The following is a 22,072-nucleotide window of genomic DNA, read 5'->3' as shown; positions in this document are numbered from 1 at the left end:
GGGGTGGGTTTTCCTCATTTCCAGTTCAGAAGATTTGTCGCTGATATACAGAAATGCCTTTGATTTATGCGTGTTGATTTTATATCCTGCCACTTTGCTGAATTCATTTATTAGCTCTAGTAGTTTCTTTGTAGACCCTTTTGTGTCTTCTAGGTATAGGATCATATCATCTGCAAATAGTGATAATTTAAGTTCTTCTTTTCCCATCTTAATGCCTTTAATTTCTTTTGTCTGTCTAATTGCTCTGGCCAGTATTTCGAGAACTATATTGAATAGAAGTGGTGAGAGAGGGCATCCCTGTCTTGTTCCAGATTTTAGAGGGAATGCCTTCAGTTTTTTTCTATTTAGAATGATGCTAGCCTGAGGCTTAGCATATATAGCTTTTACAATGTTGAGGTAAGTTCCTGTTATCCCTAGTTTTTCTAATGTTTTGAACATAAAGGAATGCTGTACTTTGTCGAATGCTTTTTCTGCGTCTATCGAGATGATCATATGGTTCTTATCTTTAAGTCTATTGATGTGGTGAATAACATTTATTGATTTCCGTATATTGAACCAGCCTTGCATCCCAGGGATGAATCCTACTTGATCATGGTGCACGATCTTTTTGATATGTTTTTGTATATGATTTGCCAGAATTTTATTGAGGATTTTTGCATCTAAATTCATTAGGGATATTTGTCTGTAGTTTTCTTTCTTTGAGGTGTCTTTGTCTGGTTTAGGTATCAGGGTGATGTTGGCCTCATAGAATGAATTTGGAAGTTCTCCCTCTTTTTCTATCTCCTGAAATAGATTGTGGAGTATTGGTATTAGTTCTTCTTTAAAGTTCTTGTAAAACTCTGCTGTATATCCATCCGGTCCTGGGCTTTTCTTGGTTGGTAGTCTTTTGATGGCTTCTTCTATTTCCTCACTTGATATTGGTGTGTTTAGGTTGTTTATATCTTCCTGACTCAATCTGGGTAGTTCATATGTCTTAAGGAATTTATCGATGCCTTCACTATCTTCTATTTTATTAGAGTATAGGGTTTCAAAATAATTTCTAATTATCTTCTGTATTTCTGAATTGTCTGTTGTGATGTTGCCTTTTTCATCCCGTAAGCTAGTAATTTGGGTTCTCTCTCTTCTTCTCTTTGTTAGTGTGGCTAGTGGTCTATCAATCTTATTTATTTTTTCAAAGAACCAACTTTTAGTTTTGTCAATTTTTTTGATTGTTTCTTTTGTTTCAATTTCATTGATTTCAGCTCTAATTTTAATTATTTCTTGCCTTCTACTGTATTTGCTGCTGATTTGTTCTTCTTTTTCTAAGGCTTCGAGGTGTAGTGTGAGGTCATTTATTTGTTGGCTTTTCCTTCTTTTAAGGAATGAACTCCATGAAATGAATTTTCCTCTTAGGACTGCTTTCATAGTGTCCCAGAGATTTCGATATGTTGTGTCTGGGTTTTCGTTTACCTCTAAGAATTTTTTAATTTCCTCTTTGATGTCTTCTGTAACCCTTTGTTCATTCAGTAGCATATTGTTTAATCTCCATGTGATGTAGGATTTTTCCTTTCTCATTTTATTATTGATTTCCAATTTCATTCCATTATGATCAGATAAAATGCATGGTAGTATCTCAACTCCTTTGTAATTACTAAGATTTGCCCTGTGACATAATATATGGTCTATTTTTGAGAAGGATCCATGTGCTGCTGAGAAGAAAGTGTATCTGCTTGATGTTGGGTGGTATATTCTGTATATATCAATTAAGTCTAAATTATTAATTGTATTATTGAGCTCTATGGTTTCTTTATTCAACTTTTGTTTGGAAGATCTGTCCAGTGGTGAGAGAGGTATGTTAAAATCTCCCATGATTATTGTGTTGTGGTCTATTAGACTCTTGAACTTGAGAAGAGTTTGTTTGATGAACGTAGCTGCACCATTGTTTGGGGCATATATATTAATGAACGTCAAGTCTTGTTGATGTATGGTTCCCTTGAGCAGTATGTAATGTCCTTGTTTATCCCTTTTGATTAACTTTGGCTTGAAGTCTATTTTATTTGATACAAGTATGGACACCCCTGCTTGCTTCCGGGGTCCGTATGAGTGATATGATTTTTCCCAACCTTTCACCTTCAGTCTGTGTATGTCTTTTCCTATCAGATGAGTCTCCTGTAGGCAGCATATTGTTGGATCTTTTTTTTTTTTAATCCATTCTACTAGCCTATGTCTTTTGATTGGTGCATTTAAGCCATTAACATTTAGGGTTACTATTGAGATATGGTTTGTATTTCCAGCCATATTTGGTTATGTATGTTACTTAACATGATTTGTTTTTCCTCTATGCTTAGTTTTTGCTTTACTGTACTACCTCCCCCTGTTGGTTTTCATTGTTATTTTTCATTTCCTCTTCCTGTAATGTTTTGCCAAGGATGTTTTGAAGAGCTGGTTTTCTAGCTTCAAATTCTTTTAACTTTTGTTTATCGTGGAAGATTTTTATTTCATCTTCAATCCTGAAGCTTAATTTTGCTGGATACGTGATTCTTGGTTGGAACCCTTTTTCTTTCAGCGTTTGAAATATGTTGTTCCAGGATCTTCTAGCTTTCAAAGTCTGTGTTGAAAGATCAGCAGTTATCCTGATTGGTTTACCCCTAAATGTAATCTGCTTCCTCTCGTGGCTTTTAAGATTCTCTCCTTATTCTGTCTGTTGGGCATCTTCATTATTATGTGTCTTGGTGTGGATCTCTTATGATTTTGTACATTCGGTGTCCTGTAGGCTTCTAGTATTTGGATTTCTTTTTCATTCTTTAAGTCTGGGAAGTTTTCAAGTATTATTTCATTGAATAAATTGCTCATTCCCTTGGTTTGGACCTCTATACCCTCTTTTATCCCAATAACTCTTAGGTTTGGTTTCTTGATGTTATCCCATAATTCTTGGATGTTCTGCTCATGATTTCTTAACATTCTCGCTGAGCTGTCTGTGTTCTTTTCAAGTTGAAAAACTTTGTCTTCGTTGTCTGAAGTTCTATCTTCTAAGTGTTCTACTCTGCTGGTAATACTCTCATTTGAGTTTTTAATTTGGTTTATTGTTTCCTGCATTTCCAGGATTTCTGTTTGTTTGTTTTTTATATCCTCTATCTCCCTATAGAGTTGATCTTTTGCTTCTTGGATTTGTTTATGTAATTCATTTTCAAAGAGATTTTTCATTGTCTGAATTTGCTGTATAATGTCTTCCTTGAGACGCCAGATCATCTGAAGCATGTATATCCTGAACTCTTTGTCTGACATTCCATCAGCTGCAGATATTACCTCATCTAATGTTGAATTGATCTGTCTTGTTTGTGGTCCTTTCTTTCCTTGTCTTTTCATACTGCTCATGATTCTTTCTAGCTTTGTGAAACTGTTGTGCTAATGTTTTTCCCCTTATATATTTGTATTGTTCTTGTATAGCTCCAAAATCCCTCTTTTTCGGAGAAAGACAATGTTAACAGTTCCCAATATCAACAGTACATTATCTAAGCACAAGTTTTCATTATTAATACATTTATAGTTAGATTCTAAGATTATAGATATTGGTTTTAATTATTACTTAATAATATATTCATTAGTTTCATAAAAGTCATACCATATCTGGTGGCATATAGAAAACTTAATTTCAGACGAAGTTTGTTATACTTAGAGGGAAAGGAGTGAGGGTATGAGGTTAAATTAACTTAGCACCTTTGGAGAACCTAACCAATAGACTGGTAATTTATGGAAGAATGTATAGACTCAACCTCCTATCTGTATTTAGATAGTTACCCTATGTATAGATAGCAAAAGTTAGGAGATTGAAAGTGGGATAGAGAGAATACGAATGAAAAAAAAGAAAAAAAAATAACAAGGAAGAAAAGAGAAATAAGAGAAGGAAAAGGAAAGTAAGATAGAAATAAAGAAAAAAATGGGGGAAGGTGGGGTATATGCAATTCCTCTATATTATATTACTTTGGTATAATTCGGTTGTTCATGCACAGTTCTTGGTTTCACATATGCTGAAGTTGTGGAAGAGAGAGAAGATAAGAGAGAAAGAAAGAGAAAAAAAAGTCTCTCAGAACACTGTTTTCCTTGCTTCCAGTAGGTGGCGTTGTCTATTCCTAGCTTGAGCCTCTGTATTCAGGGTAGTGGGTATAGCCAGTGTGAAAGGAAATGAGCTTCCACCTGTATCTTCCCTACCCTAGTCTCTGAGGTAGAAACCAGGTGCCTGTATAGTTGTTGTTTTGCGTTGATAACTACAACCCCCAGAAGCTTGTGGGAAATATTTTGAGTTATCGCAGTTAAGGGTGGGGCATTTGGAAACCGGGTACCTGGATCAGCTGCAGAACCGTGGTGGTAGCCACACCCCCTTTGATGGGTTTTAAGGGTTGATGGGCTTCCTCTGGACTAGCACTCAGGGTGGGGCCGGACTTCTTCCTCCGGTCTGGCTTGGCGCCTGGCGTCTTCCTCCTCCGGTCTGGCTTGGTGCCTTACAATTATTTTATGGGTGCATTGTAATTATGCATATTAGATATCATTGTTATATATTCATTCATGTAGACAACATAATTTGGTCAAGTTCATTCCTCGTTAGTTTCCTTTTTCCTATCCTCACTCCCTCCCCTTGATCTCCTTCCTCTATTCTACTGGTCTCCTTTCTGTTTTCATGAGACATCCATTTCTTTTCTGCTTCTTTTCTCTAGTTTCCACATAGGAGAGAATATGAAGAGTTCTCGAGTCTCCACTGTGGGAAGGCTTGTGGGGGTTGACATTGGCGCTCTCTTGCTACTTATTTGCTTATTGGCTGAAGTAAAGAGGAAAATATTTTTTTTCTTCTTGTAGAACTAATACACTTCAAAATAGCTTTGGATTAAAGAACACAGTAGATTCTAGAGATGATTTAGATTGAGTAACAATACGAATAGGACATATCAGGGCTGGGGTTGTGGCTCAGTGGTAGACCGCTCGCCTAGCATGCGTGAGGCACTGGGTTCGATCCTCAGAACCACATAAAAATAAAGGTATTGTGTCCACCTATAACTAAAAAAAAAAAATATTTAAAAAAAGAATAGGACAGATCAGTCTATGGGATATAAGAGGTGATACTCAGAGCAGTATTGAGTTTTACATGTATTCTTGAGAAAATAAATTTGGAAGCCTATAGTTTGGGTGGATGCTTAGTGGTGGGAAACAATAACAAAATTAACAGAGAACAAAAACAAACCCCAACCCTAAACTAAATTTAGCAGATATAAGGTACATGAGGGAAAGTTGTAGTTAATTGAACATGAATGTTAGCGTCCACACCTTCCTGGCACGCCACTAAAACAGTTAAGAGGTAAAAGATAAAAAGGAATTACAAACTCACAAGGACAATAAAACTGATGATGATAGATAGATAGCACTTAGAAAGCAAAAAAGCCAGTCCAAAAAAGTCTGACTTTTAGCAGACCCCAGAAAGGTGAATCCTAAGACATATTGGCAAAGTGGAGCAGCCAGGCTATAAGGCAGAATGGAGGATTCAGGTACCTTTGAAAGCAGGGGACCCAAGTGGGGCTAAAACAGGAAAACTGGCTGAAAGTCTTTAGAAACCACTTCGATTGTCTGGTCACCTCCCCATTCTTTCATTCTCAGGAATTTTGGAGGATGGGTGCCACATTCAATGTTTGGTCCTTCTCTGTCACCCCCCAACTCTCTCCCCTCTCTGCCATTTGTTACCTCTCTTTAACTTCTGAAAACCTTTCATTCTGCTCTCTACTCTCTAGGTGATTTCTATTAAAAATGCTGCCAACTAGACTCTGGCATCTGCTAAGCTAAAACCACTTTGGTCAGGTCAAAAGAAAAGACCAATGACACTGACATCTCAGATTCCCCAATGAAATGGCTCTACAGAGAAGTTATAACCATGCACAGTTCCTGTCTTAGGTATAAATAAATAGCCAAGAGTATGAAAGGCTGAAATAAGCAAGGGGTGGGGGTGGGGGTGGGCAACGAAGCCCACTTAAAGGAAACATACTATGTAAGAAGAAAATATTAGAGGAGACGTTCACATCCATGAGATAAGAGCATGCTATAAAAAAGAATTCAGAGGAAGAAAAAAACTTCTGAAAAACTAAAAATGCATATCAGAAATGAGACAGTATAAGCACTGGAAAAGAAAATTTCCCTAGAAGGTATTTGATAAAAGGAGGGGAAAATAGCAAAAAGATGTTCAGTATATGTGCTCTAACAGTTAAATAGGCACTAAAGAGAAGGAGATGGAGAGGTTGCAAAGGAAGAAGGTATTAAGTAATTCAACCAGATCCCCAGAACTGGGGGCGGCGGGGCTCCGGGCCTTCATTTGTACTTGTTAAACCTTTAACACACAGAGAAAGGTTATCCCTCCTCAGGCCTCTATGCCTCCACTGGCAGAAATAAAGAGGGGGACTCCAGACCCTCTAATTATCCCCCAATTATCTGTCTGCTCACCGTTATTTCATCATGTCCTTTGTGCTTATATTGGTCATCTCAAGGTAGCCCTGAACTCCAGCAAGTTGAGTCTATTATCTCTGCACATCTCTGAATCTATTATCTATTATCTCTATCCCCTCTGTCATTTGTTACCTCTCTCTAACTTCTGAAATCCTTTCATTCTACTCTCTACAATTGGCACTCATTATTAGCAAAATTCCCTGTATTTTGTCTCAGCCCTGAACATTGTCTTTACCTTCTTCCTCTAAAAAGAACTTTGAGGATATTGCTTTCCTACCTTGCTCTGAAATGGCAGAGTTCCCAAATGGTGGTTGTATTTCTTACACATACCTAACACCATATCTGGATCCTCTTTGTTTCCCTTCGCTAGTTCCAGACCATTTTTCACCCCTCTCCTTTTCTAAGATCCTCCAGTTTTGAATCCTTATATCATCTGGCTGTACTCCCTAGTCTCTGAGTCACAGCCCCTCATTTCTTGGCAATTTTAGTTCCTGGCCAACTGTCATTCTTTTCCCTCGGCCCCCCCCCATTATTTTTCCCTCCTCTTTATTGAGGTATAATTAACAAGTAAAAATTGCATATATTCAAGGTGCATAATATCTCAAAATATTCTTGTCTTAATTTTTGGTGATTCAATGGATAACCCTTCTGATAATCATTTAATTTCTGTTTCTGTTTGACCTCCACCACTCACTCCTTCGGTCAATATGTGGATCTTGTTATCGCCCAAAATGTCACCCACTCTGTGATCTCAGCACTTTAAATATCTTGCTCTATCACCTTTCAAGTTTAATCCTTTACGGTTCTGATGCTGATAATCCTTCAACTTCCATTATTTCCTATTTCTCACTGTCTTTTACTTCCCTTAGACTTGTCCTTTACCTCTGTCTTGCCCATTCTTTCTTCACCTAGCTTTGATTCCAAGGTCGAATCTTAAAGTAATTCCTTTGCAGTCTTGTCCTTGCCCTTCTCTTGCTTTGTCACATTTGATTGACAAAACCCTGGCTCTAAGTACAGTTCTTTGCCTTCTCTGGTCCTGCGCATTTGCTACCAAAAGTGATCTGGAAAAACTACACTGCCATGCTGAATTTGTCTCACTTTAAATCATGACCGGTAACCTCAAGTAGGTCCTTGATGCTTCCTCTTGGTCACTACATTTCTGGATTCCCGGACAGCTCGAGTTTCCTAGACTAGTTAACTTTATACTTTTTTTCTCTTAAACTTTCATCTTCACAGTCTTGGCATTACCTTGATATTTGTGTGTCTTCCTTTGCTAAAGAACAGAAAGCTCCAGAGAATGGCTGTGTCTTCATCCTACTGCCAGAATGAGAAGACACATGCAGCCAATTTGGTCCCATCGTGTCTGGCCTACCTACTTTTTATTGGCCATATCTAATCCTACACCACCATGTTCTTAGTCACTTCCAATAAGCTGTTCCGCCATTTTTAAGGGTCTATCACATTTAGTAACCCACTTCTGGTCCCCAATTCCGTAGAAGGCAGTGTTCAATTGTGGACAAAAGAATCCGCTTTAAGCAGAGGGGATTTGCTATATACTGTTAGTTAGTTCACAGAATTAATTTTATTTCTCCCTCCCTCCTTCCCCTTCCTTTCTTTGTATCAGGAATTGAACCTAGGGGCAAAACACTGAGCCACATCCCAAGCCCTTATGTTTTATTTAGCAACAAGTTGTTGCCAAGTTGATTAGTGCCTCACTAAGTTGCTGGGGCTGGCTTTGAACTTGCAATCCTCCTGCCTTGGCCTCCTGAACCACGGGATTACAGTCATGCACCACCATGCCCAGCCAGCTCACAGAATTTCTAAACAAGGCATAAGATGGGATGCCACACAAACAGAATACAGGAAAAACCACCAACCACAGTACCAAACAGTTCCAGTGGAAACCTAGAAGCTTCCGGGGCCTGCTGTTGGACTGCCACACCCACAGAAGACAGAGGCTGGCCCACAAGTTTTGCTTTGTATTCTGGAGAAAAAAAAATAACAGTTTTTGGATTCTTCCTGGGAACGTGAGAATCATAGTATAGAGAAATCTTAAAATGGGAAATGATTCTCAAAATGTTTGGGGCAGCTATAAAAAATGTCCGTTACAGGCATTAAAAATGACTCTAAATGAGGATGCACTCATGGGTAGGGAAGGACAACATTGAGATTTAAGTTTTTGTCAAATGAATTTAGGAAATTAAAACTGTCAAAATTCCAAAGTGGTTATATATATATATATATATATATATATATATATATATATATATATGACTAGACAGCCTAATTCTAAAGTTTATGTAGAAAGGCAAAGGACAAAGAATAGCTAGAAAATTCTGAAAATCATTTGTGCTCCCAGATGTTACAGATCATGTTCATAGAAAACTGAACAAATAAAAAATAAAATAAAACCAAAGTAACAAATACTAGAATACCCAATAAACAAAATAAAACAAAAAAGCTCAAGTTGCAAAAAACCCACATATACTGTAATATATGATTTGTAGGAAATTTAAAAAATCTATTACAACTCCATCCATTTACCTGCAAATGCCATGATTTTATTCTCTTTTAATGCTGAATTGTATTCCATTGTGTATATATACCACATTATCTTTATCCATTCATCAACTGAAGGGCATCTAGGTTGGTTCCACAGTTTAGGTTTGTGAATTGTGCTGCTACAAACATTGATGTGGCTGTGTTCCTGTAGTATGCTGTTTTGAAGTCCTTTGGGTATAGACTGAGGAGTGGGATAGCTGGGCCAAATGGTGATTCTATTCCCAGTTTTCCAAGGAATCTCCAAACTGCTCTTTATATTGGCTGCACCAATTTGCAGTCCCCCCTCATCCTTGCCAACACTTATTGTTGTTTGTATTCTTAATAGCTGCCACTCTGTCTGGAGTGTTACATAGTATTACATTGTAGGGATTTATGTCTTTCATGTAATCAGTCCGTCTCTTATTATTGAACACAATATTTCAATTTTGAAACTCTTAAATACTTTGATGAAAACCTTATGTATACATAAATGAGGTATTCATGATTTTTAAAGTTTGTAAATTTTTTATAGTTTAATGTATTTTTAATAGTTAACTTACAGGAACAGCACAGAAGAGAGACAACAATAAAAACATGTACTTGCATGTAGGACAACTTAGAAAAGCATAGTGAATGGATGGAATCTACTCTATGATAAAAATGCTACAAACACATCTTAGTGGCTGTCAGTAAGAAATTTACTTGTTTTAAAAAATCCAAATGCTGGCATTGTCCAGAAAAATTTAACAATTTTATTTATAATTGTTATAAAGTTGAACTGCTGAAACTTGTTCACTGAAACATTTTGATTTGCATTAATGCTTTACATCCCTGCATTTATATTAAAAATTCACACACAAATGAAAATGGTAAAACAGCCAATACCTGATTTCTGTCCTCTATTTTTCCACTTGCAATCATATACTTAGGTTCCTTTTGACCCCTTGGGGGGGGGGAATCTAACGTTCAGAACTACCAATAATAGGAAGAAGAGAATTTTTTTTTTTTTTTTTTTTTGAGAATGAAATGTTTCCCATCATAGTGAATTCTTAAGAAAGTTCTCCACGGATGCGGTGGCGTGCTAATTGAATGTCTTTTGGCACAGTTGTTACACGTTTTGCATGGATAGCACACAGGTTGGTGTCTTCAAAAAGGCCAACCAGATAGGCCTCACTTGCCTCCTGCAAAGCACCAATAGCTGCGCTCTGGAAGCGCAGATCTGTTTTGAAATCTTGAGCAATTCTCGCACCAGGCGCTGGAAGGGGAGTTTGTGAATCAAGTTCGGTGGACTTCTGATAACGTCTAATTTCACGAGTGCCACAGTACCAGGCCTGTAACGATGAGGTTTCTTCACCCCGCCAGTAGAGGGCGCACTCTTGCGAGCAGCTTTTGTAACCGGTTGTTTTCCGGGTGCTTTACCAGCCATGGTAGAAAGACCTCCTTGCTTACTCCCCTTCTCCTTTGGCTGGAGCTTGGCGAGCTAGAGGCGGTGAGGTGGCTGTGAACACCTAGTTTGTAATTTTTTTAAAATAAAAAAATGAAGTATATTCGATAATCTCGCAGTCCCTTTTGTTCTCTTTCCTGTTAGCCTCTATTATTTTTCCAGAGTTACTTTATAAGTTATATAATACTGCTTTGTACATTTAGACAAGTTAATAGATGCTATTGAACCAGGGATACTAGAGATGATTATGCCATGAACAACTGTGTACAATGATTCTGTATTTGTCCCTGTGTATCATTTATCACTTCCAGATAGAGCTTTGACATTACCCAGGATGGGTTTGAACTCCTGATATTAAACAACCCTCCCACCTTGGCCTTCTGAGAAGCTCAGACTACAGTTGTTCAACATCACATCTAGCTGCCATTGGTTTTTCTTTTTCTAGTGACATTAATGCTGGAGATAGAGTATTAGAGAATATGGTTCAGCAGAAGGAGGGAACATACCAAAAAAGAGAAAGATTTGGTGTCCAGGAAATGGAAAAGCCAATATTTATAGACTAGTGAAGGGAAAGAAGGATAGCTGTGTACTTGTCCTAAACAATAACTAATTCAAATTGGAGCAGGATGATGGAAACTGGAGGAAGAAAAGGACAAAACATTTTGAATTCCAGCACATCATTACACAGTGCCAGGGTACCAAGATCAAGAAACTAGACCAAGAATTTCTGGGGTGGGTGGGATAGGGAACAGGTCACACATCAAGGAACTGGAATCAGAACAGCACCAGACTTCTCAACAGCAATGCGGGATGCTGAAAGATAGTGGAGCAGTGCCTTCAAAATTCTGAAGAAAACGACTTTCAATCTAAAATTCCATCCCGACTCAGACTATTCTATTAATGCCATGTGCTGAGTTGTTGCGTCTCATGACTAAACCAGTCAGGGTCACTCCAAGTGAATTTGGGAAATAAATAAAGACACAGACACAGAAAGTACCTTTTCTTTGAGTTCAGTGACCGCTCCTCAGCTGCAGCTTCCACAAGGGTGGGGGCGGGGGGAAGGCAGGCAAGAAAAAGAGTGAGGAGCACGTGCTGAATCCTTTAATCGGAGAGAAGCCATTCAAATAGGCAAGGGGTAGGTAGGATGACAAAGGACTATGTGAGTGTAACTCAACTCCAGTGGGGTGACGCCTACAGCTGGAACCACGCCTTATTATCTGAGTTGGGGTAACGCCCAGGTTACTGCGACCTGGTACTGCCATGCCTGGCTGAAGGTAATAATTGGTAGATTATTTATAGACTTAAAGGCATCTGCATCCAGGGCAGCTCCTGACACTCAGTGATAAATGTTCTAGAACTGCTAGAATTGTAGAATCATCATTTTGCAACTATTAGATGAAGATCTGTATAGGTGAGAATCAAGTGGATATTCAATCTAGGCAGAAATTGAACAAAGAGCAGAATATTTGCACTGTCTTAAATATATACTCATGGAAATATATATATATATATATATATATATATATATATATATATTTTTTTTTTTTTTTTTTTTTTTTTTTGCAAGAGAAAGCTCAGTTACTATCTAGAAATCTATCTAGTCAAACCTTGACTGATGACTAAAATTCACACCATCAATGAAGGGCAGATGGAAATTGCTTCTTCCATCAGGATAACCTGAGGAAGCGCATCACTTCTGAGTATTCTAGCCAGAGATGAACTATCTGAATCTAACCACAAGGATGCACCCATTGTGGGGGGCCGCACTGTCCATGAACTAAGCATCCCCTCTCAGCCTTGAGTAAAGCAAGTGGCCTTCACCTTCAAAGAAGTTTGCTTCAGCTCTGGACTTGGGCGTTACCTGATGGGATTGGACAACCCCCTTTTGAAACCTTATCCCCTGCCTTATTTGGTGAAGAACATTCTATCAAAACTCCTTTGTGTATTCCCCCTATAAAAATAAAGAGATTCCGGGTGCACGCTCTCTTTTTCCAGCTCCTTCTAGCACCTTTGAGTGTGGAAGTTGACCCTTAAGGTCGCAGAGCAGTCCGACCTTCCATCTGAGAAACTCATGCCTGCGTGTTGCGTGATTTCTGGGCATTTTTCTTAGTTGAATACTGCAGCCAGCTTCTTTGAACCCAGCCTATCTTGTCAGCACGGGACGCTGGCAAAATCGAGTATATTCTATTTCAAAAAGAGTTTCTGTATTCATAAAAAATATAAATGTCAAACAAACAAACAAAAAGACTTCAGAAAATATTCCATATTAAGGATGACTAAGGAGACATGACAACTAAAGGCAATGCTTGATCTGACTGGATCTTCTACCAGAGGGAAAATAAACTGCTATCAAGAGCATTTTGATCTGTATCTGTTATAAGAATTGTAATGCATTCTGCTGTCATATATAAATTAAAAAAATTAATTAAAAAGGAGAACATTTGGGGGCTTCTTTCCAATATTAGAATCTAGACAATAGATAAAAGCATTGAATCAATGTTAAATTTCCTCAAGTTGAAAACTGAAGATCATGTAAGAGTAGTTGGTTCTATGAAAACATATACACTCAAATAAAACTTCTGGTCCTGAGCACTTTGGATAAGGGGTACTCAACTAGTTCTGAATTTGTCATCCTTTAAAAAACTACTGTATTATTTGAAAATTTACAGGTCCATTCTTTACTGCCTAGATTCTCTCATGAACCTTTGAGAATGTGACTGTAGGCTAGTTGCACCGATCCACACTTTCTTACTTTTGGGTTTGGTTTATACTGCGCACTTTTTCTGCCCCCCCCCCCCATTTGCTTTTCCATCTAACAAACTCCTTTGTTCTAAATTAAGTCCATGGCCTACATCAAATCCTGTCACTTCTATAAGAGTTTCAGATTTTGCTTCATGCAAATCATTTCTTCTACTGTGTTCTAATAATGTTTGGTGAAACTTACATTATCTTTGACAGTTTAGCTATTAATATTGAAGTCTCTACTTCCTAGGATTGCACTTGGCATAGAGTAGATACTAATAAATGCTGGTGAGGGGATCGTTGGCCATGTGAGAGATTTTTTTTAGAACATTCTATCAAATTTAGCATTTTGATAGTGATCTATTGTGTCTATATATTACTTTTGTTTTTTTCAAATGTTTAATTCATATAAGTTAAATCTTTAAAATAAACAAGTATAAAATAAACATTTTAACTAAAAATGAATATTCTATGAAAATATATACATTGAAGTACTTATGGATAAAGGGCCATGATGCAGCAAGTAACTCTTAAATATTTTAGAAAAAAATCTAACACTATCATCTGTTCATCTCTGAGAGAGTGAGAAAGAGACAGAAAGAGAGGGAGAAAAAGCAGATGTTAGAATAGTTCAAAATGTTAACGAGTGAATTAGGCTATATGCTCTTTCTATTCTTTTTTTTTTTTTGCGGGGGAGGGGGGGCAGAGTACCAGAGATTGAACTCAAGGGCACTCAACCACTGAGGCACACCCCCAGCCCTATTTTGTATTTTATTTAGAGACAGGGTCTCACTGAGTTGCTGAGGCTGGCTTTGAACTTGTGATCCTCCCACCTAAGTCTTCCAAGCCGCTGGGATTACAGGCGTGCATCATGGCTCCTGACGGCTGTTTCTATTCCTACAACTCTTCTATAAAGTATAAATTACTTCCACATTAAAAAAGCAACATCACGGTATTTTAGGTATTCAGGAACTAAATAATTTAAATGTACAAGAATATAAGAGTGGGCATGCTTCAGAAAAATAAGGAAATAACCAAGAAAAACAGTCCAGGAGATCCAGAATCTGGAGACCCAGCACAGGAGGAGGATGTCTCCTTTTAGAAAGCAATTGTATCCCGGGGTTAGGCAGAAACCAGTCCAGATTATAGTGGAAGGATAAAAGGACTGTAGGAGGGAGAGCTCCTCAAGGAAAACAACAACAACAAAACCCTGATGGATTGCTTGGGGTGTGTGAGTGCATGAAACAAAACATACTGTTGTCTAACAGGGCGGTGGAAGAAAGCGGTCATAAAGAATAAAACAAGTTAAAACAAATCTCCAGGCAACTATGAAAGAAAGAAAATAAAACTATAACTTATAACTTAGCTTAGAAAATAGTATTCACACAGTCATGACCATGTAAATGCTGTATTTTGTTATGATCAAACCTTATGATATAATAAGTTATAATAAATATTGGGAGAATAGTAGAGTGGGTGGAACTGCCAAAAAGCAAAATCCTTAACAATCGCAAGAGCTCAACAGATTCTATCTAAAATGAATAACTCCCTCTGTGAAGAGCAGCACAAACCTATGTGTCAGCTACAGTCAGTGTCCCCAGTTCTTCCTTCTACCTGGGTTTTGTTTTCATTCCCTTCTTCCAATAGTCATGCACAGCAAGAGACATCTTCAGGGGGTAAACATGTCTCATTTCAAGTCAATGGTTCTACAGCCCTTTCTGATCAGCTAGGGCGTGGCAGTGTGCTGCAGTTGTGCCCAGTAGCACCCAAAGGAGGGCTTGTGAGGGGCTTCAAGGAGTAGATCTTTTGCTTACAGAAGACACACTTAATGAAGTGGACTTTAGGTATTGTCACGTCTGTATGTGGCATTTGTGCTGATGCAGACTTCTAGTGAGTTGAGGGGAGCCAGCCAATGAGGCAGAGGGGAGGTTCAGAGAAGTGGAGACCTGATCACACCGTGCCTTATATTTTCTTTTGGAAATACTTTTAAAAAATAAAATCCGTAAGAAAGAAGAAGAGAGGGGAGGGGAGGAGAGTGAAGGAGACAGAAGAGGAGAGGTGAGGAGAAGGAAAGAATATCGAAGTTCTTCACCTAGATGTAGCTATGAATACTTAGGGTGCATATTGGTCAAGTAATTTTGCATATCTAAGTGTGTGTGTAATATATATATATATATATAATGATTTTCTATCATATGTGATATATATTTGTATGTATATACAAACAATTTTTAAAAACACGAGTGGGGCTCATTCTATTGACCAGGGCTCTTTAAGCTTGAATGTGCTTAAGAGTTGTCCGAATGGCTTCTTAAACACAGGTAACTAGGTCTCATTCACAGAATTTCCACACTGCAGGAAGTATAACTCAGTCTTCCCAAGGACTAGAAGATATGCCCCTGCAGTCCTGCCACCTCAGCCCCTCTGAACACCATAACGCACATCCCCCTTTCTCCCTTTCTCTCCCCACTATGAGGCAATGACCTTTCCAAATTCTAGATCCTTCTCCTCAATCAGAGAAGCATGAAGACTGTGTTGCATCTGCTTCCCAGTTATTTTCTCAATGAACTTATCCTTTTAACAGCAAATGTCTGTGTTGGGGGATTGTTTTTGTCCGTAGATTCTGAGTTGATGTTTATCTGTTTATAAACACAAACACTTATTAAATGCTCCTGTGGAGGGGGGAAAAATCTAGATTTTCAGTGTTTGGGAGATATCTGTTCTGTCCTCTAGGGAGAGAACAAAAATAACTCTCATTTGATGATTGACAGAATCAAAGATAAGAAAACAAACCGTAAGCCACTTTTTGTTTTTTGTTTTTTTTTAAACCACCCTGCAGCCCGCGATATGCCAGATGCTATAGTAATCACTGGTACAACCCAACAGATGATCCTCTTTGTGATGTTTTCTGCCTCACCCTTGACTGATTTACTATGTTCTTTGCCACGTATTTCCCCTCCCAAATGACTACTAATGCTAATTCTGTTTGATTTTCCTCCACCTCAAAACTGTGGAGATAATGAAAACAGGCTGGCAGAGACTTCCGGGGAACTTAGCAGAGCTGAATCTAAAATGATAACTGTGCCTTAGAGACAAACCTATTCTAAAATGAAGTGCTATGTACGTACGGTTTGGATATGGTTTCAGCGTGTGCCCTGATGGTTTATATGTTGCAAGCTTGGTCTCTAGTGCATCAATATGAAGACATGGTGGGACCTTTAAGGGATGGAACCTAGGAGGAGGTCTTTAGGTCATTAGGAGTTTCCCTCAGAAGGAATAAATGTGGCTCTCATGGGACCACATTTATTAGTTCTTTAGAGTTACTATAAAAGAGCAAGCCTTCTCAGCTAGTCTCTCTCTCTGGCTTTCTGTTTCATCATCTGATCTCTCCCTATTGCACATGCTTTTGCTATGATGCTACCCACCATGTTTTGATACAGCCAAGGGGCTCATATAAGAGCCAGCACCATGCTGCTCCAAAACTGTGAGATAAATAAGCCTGTTTTTTTTTATAAGTTATCCAGCTTCAAGTATTTTAGAATAGCCATGGAAGATAGACTAACACATGATATGTTCTAATAACTAATGATACACATGATAGTTAACATATTGGTGGATCAGTAAATAAATATATTCATTCTTTCTCCTAAAAATATTTATGGGAGTTCTCATTATGCTCTAGGCACTGAACTGGGGTAGATAGATATAGTGGTGAATAAGTCTTCACCCTCTTAAATCTTATAATCTTGAGTGGGAGACAGATAGTGGAGCAGATAATTGAACAAGCTATTATAATTTTGGGAAGCACTTGAAAGACTTGTTTTACAGTCTAGAATGTGGTATATTATGGAGAATGTCCCATGTGTATTTTAAAAGAATGTGAACTGTGCTGTTGTTGATTAAACTGATTGCTACATGCCTTTGAGGTCAAGTTGGTTGATACAGTTGTTCAGTTCTTCTATATCCTTGCTGATTTAATATCTAATTTTCTATCAGTGATTGAGGGTAGAGTATTGTAGTCTCCAATTACCATTGTCTCTTTCTTCATAAAATTCTGCCAGTTTTAGTTTTAAGAATTTAAAAAGTTTTTTTGGGGTGCATATCTGTCAATATTCATTCTTCAGGCTGAATTGTGGTTTTAAAATATTTAAATTAAAAAATTAAAGTAGCAGTTAAAAATCTGACATTAATATAGCTATTTTAGCTCCTATTATTATTCTGCATACTTTTAGTCTAATTGTGCCTCTGATTCTAATTTGTGATAATTTAAAAGATTCATATTGTTAATTTTTGCCTTATGATTAGATTTAATCCATTTACATTTAATGTAATTACTAACATGCTAGGATTTAGTCTACAACTTTGCCCTTTGTTGTCTGTATTGTCTTTCTTGTTCCTATGTTCTTCTATTGTTACCTTATTTTATGTTGTATAATATTTTTATGTACCATTCACATTTCTTTGTTGTTTATTTACTGTATTTTTTTTGGAATTGTTTTCTTAGAGAGTGCCATGGATTTTACAATAACAACTTGAAACAATCTAATTCAGATGAATTCTATCTTAATTTCAGTGTATATATAAACTTTACTCAAGTAGTGTCCATTCTTTCCCTATCTGTTGTGCTATTATTATCATACAAATTGCTTCTTTTTACGTTATACATTCACTTATGTAGTCAGCTTTAGCAATTCTATTAATTTCTTGTGAAGCTTTGAGTTATCATCTAGTTTTCATTCTTTTCATCCTGACTTTATTAAATATTTCTGTAGGACGTATCTGCTAGAAGCAAATTCTCTCTGTGTTTATCTGGGAGTGCCTTAATTTCTCCTTTTCATTTGAAGGATAGTTTGCTGGGTATAATTCTTGTTTATCAGTCTTTTTCTTTCAGCACTTTAATAATTCCTTCTACCTTCTAACTCCATGATTTCTTTTGATAAGTCATCTATTAATTTTACTAAGGATTCCTTGTACATGCAGCGTTCTTATTCCTCTTATTCCTTTCAAGATTCACTCTTTGGCTTTTGAAATTTGACTATGACAAGTGTAGGTATATATTTTTTTTTATCTTGTGTGAGTTCTATAGTTTGCATCTTAAATGACCACCAAAAGCTCATCTGTTAAAAGCTTGGTTCCTGGGCTGGGGTTGTGGCTCAGTGGTAGAACACTTATCTAGCATGTGTGAGTCCCTGAGTTTGATCCTCAGCACTACATAAAAATAAATAAATAAAGGTATTGTGTCCAACTGCAACTAAAAAAAAAAAAGCTTGGTTCCTGTGATGGCAGTATTGGAAGTGGGACTTTTAAGAGCTAGGCCTAGCAAGAGGTCTTTAGGTCACTGGGGACCTGCCTTTGAAAGACATGGTGAGAGCCCAGATCTCTCTTTGCTTTGTTTTGCTCCTTGCCCATGAAGTAAGTGATTTTTCTCTTCCACATGCTCTTGCCATGATGTGCTGCCTTACCCCAGCCTCAAACCATTGGGCCAAATGATCATGATTGACCTCCAAAGCCAAAATAAACCTTTTTTTTCTTTATACGTTGATTGCCTCAAACATTTATGATATTAATGGAAAGCTGACTAACACAATGGGGTACATTGAATTTTTAGGTATGTAGATTAACGGTTTCCATCAGATTTGGGGTTTTTGGCCATTATTTATTCAAATTCTCTTTTACCCTTTTCTCTCTCTTCTTGTCAACTGAGATTTTCATCATGCAGATATTAGTGTGTTTGGTGATATTTATGGGTCTTTAAGGCTCTGTTTATTTGTTTATTTTTCTTAATAATTTCTTAATAATTTGTCTTTCTATTTCTAAAACTAATAACCTCTATCTAGTTTAACAATTTGGTCTTCTGCTACACTAAATATGCTGTGGATCTCTTATTAAAACTTTTATTATTTATTTATTTATTTTTGGTACTAGGGATTGATCCCAGGGACTCTTAAATACTGAGCCACATCCCCAACCCTTTTTAAAAAAATATTTTATTTAGAAACAAGGTCTTTCTGAGTTGCTAAGGCCTCACTAAATTGCTGAAGCTGGCTTGGGACTCACAATCCTCCTGCCTCAGCCTCCTGAGCTGCTGGGATTACAGGTGTGCACCACTGTGCCCAGCTCACAATTTTTATTTGGTTATTTTTTGTTATATCTCTATGTATTGATATTCTTTATTTGGTTTGGCAATATTGTCATACTTTAATTTTTTGGATGTGGTTTCCTTAACTCTTTGAACATATCGATGAAAGCTAATATATAATCTTAGTCTAATAAGGGATTGGTTGTACTGACTATTATTTTTTCCCCCGTCTTTGAGTCATTCTTTCTTTCTCTTACAATGTCTTATAATTTTTTTTTTGTATCTGAAAACTGAACATTTTAGAAAACACAATTTAGCAACTCTGTACATTAGATTCTATCCACATGATTTATTACTGTTGCTGACTTTGTTTACTGACTTTTCTTGTTAATTTTGTTAACATAAGAGTCTGCAGTGACTATAGTTTGCAGTCACCAAAGCCCCTGTGGTTAGCTAGAAGTCAGCTAATTATTGGTTAAATATTTCCTCAAATGTTTTATTTAGTCAGTCTTCCATTCTTGACTGAGGGTGTCCTGTGTGCAGGTTGGGCCATATTTTCATGTTTACAAGTCTGCCTTCTCTTCCTCCTCTTATAGGGCCTGAAGCTCACCCAGCGGTAAGTGGTTAGAACCCTTCCGGATCTTTCCTGGGCATGCTTACAGTTCAGCATGTGTACATAGCCTTATCGATCTCCAGAAATATATCAGAGTTTTCCACATTCTATAAATGTCTGTTCCCTAAATCTATCTATTAATTTTTTTTGTTCTTTTTAGATATACATGACAGTAGAATGTATTTTGACATATTATACATACATGGAGCATAACTTATTCTAATTTGGATCCCATTCTTGTGATGGTGCATGATGTGGAGTTACACTGGCCACGTATTCATATATGATCATAGGAAAGTTATGTCCAATTCATTCTACTCTTTCCCGCCCTATTAATTTTTGACTGGGTTCTTATTTTCCCCTATTGACATGGCAGCCTTAGGCAACTGTGATGTTGAACTTTGCTACTTATTGTTTTTGCCAGTGCCCTGGGAATCAGGCATTTCCTGTGGAGTGAGCAGAATTCTGAGTTGGGGCAAATAATGACAATGCTCTGTAAGTGGGGTTTTCTAGAGAGCTGTGAGAATAAAATAGCAGCAGTATTCTGGGGACAGGCCTTCTTGAAGAGCTCAAACCCAAAGGCTGTTGGTTTTCAACTTTTCCTTAGAACTAGGAAGAAGGCTATGGGAATAAGCCAAGGTAAAATACTATAAATTGGAAGGGAGGAATGGAAGGAGGTTGGTTAATGGGGTATGAGAGACATTTGGATAGGAGGAATAATTTAGAATGTTCTGTAGAAGAGAAGGACCACTACGATTGACGACAGTTCACAAAATAATTCAAAATTAGAAAGGAGTTGGAACATTTCCAACACAAATAAATGTCTGAGGTGATAGATTTGTTAATCACGCAGATCTGATCATTACTCATTGTATACAAGTATTGACACATCACACTGTATCTCGAAAATGTACAAAATCACCATGTATTAATTACAAATAAAAAGATATTAAAGACCTCCACAAACCTCACTGTCATTACTGGGTTTTGAATAGCTCCTCTTTAGATTGTTGTAAACCTTTGGTTGATTTTAATAATCGTGTCAGTATCTTCATTGCTTTCATGGAGAAGTGTGAATGTATGGTTGTACACACTCCACCATCTTGAAAGTTCTGCTTATATTGACTTTGGAAAGAGATGTCTTGTAAAAAAAAAGTCCTTTATTATGACTTATATGGTTACTTCTGATGGATCTTGTTTAATTTGTTTCTTTCTTCTTTGTGTCTCCTATAAACTTGAAGAGTGTCTTGAGGTTTGATTAGGTTCTTTTTAGACATTTCTGGTAAAAACATTTCATGGTGATGCTGATTCATTAAAAAAATTTTTTTGTAGTTGTAGATGGACAAAATGCCTTTATTTTATTTGTTTATTTGTATGTGGTGCTGAGGATTGAACCCAGTGCCTCATGCATGCTAGGTAAGTGCTCTACCACTGAGTCCCAGACCCAGCCCAGATGCTGTATCATTTATGTAGCTTCCTATGGGGACTCAATTGATGCCAGGATGTCCTACTGTCATTAATGCTAAATTTAGTCACTCGGTTAAGATGGTGGCCACTAGATCTTTCCACTGTAAAGGAAGGTTTTTCTCTTTAAAATTATGTGATTTATAGTGTAACAGTTTAACATTATGGTAATTTCTTATTCCCCAACAATCTTTCATCTAATGGTTTTATATCCATTAATGATTGTATTAGCATTTTAGCACTGTGACCAAAATACCTGACATAAACAGGAGGACATATTTATTTTGGCTCATGTTTTCAGAGGGTTCAGTCTATGGTTGCCTGGCTTCATTGCTTTGAGCCTGAGGTGGGGCAGAACATCATGGTGAAGGGCATGGTGGAAGAAAGCCGCTCAGCTCATTGCAGCCAGGAGGCAGAGAGAGAGAGGAAGGAAGGGTCAGCGACAAGATATAGTCCCCAAAGGCATGTCCCCAGTGATCTACTTCCTCCAGTTGTGCTCCACCTGCCAACAGTTTCCACCACTTCCCAGTAGTTCATTCAAACTATTAATTCATAAAATGGATTAGTCTACTGATGAGGTGAAAGCCCTCAAGGTCATTTACCAAAAGCCCTACCTCTGAACATTGCTGCATTGAGGAACCAAGTCTTTAAATACAAGGCTTTGGAGGACATTTCAGATCCTTGTCTGAATCAATGTTTGGAGGTTGAAAGAATTATTTTCCAAGTCTAT

This window comes from Spermophilus citellus (genome assembly GCF_964194105.1).
Source record: "Spermophilus citellus genome assembly, chromosome: 3".
Taxonomy (NCBI): domain Eukaryota; kingdom Metazoa; phylum Chordata; class Mammalia; order Rodentia; family Sciuridae; genus Spermophilus; species Spermophilus citellus.
This window is presented reverse-complemented; position numbering follows the sequence as displayed.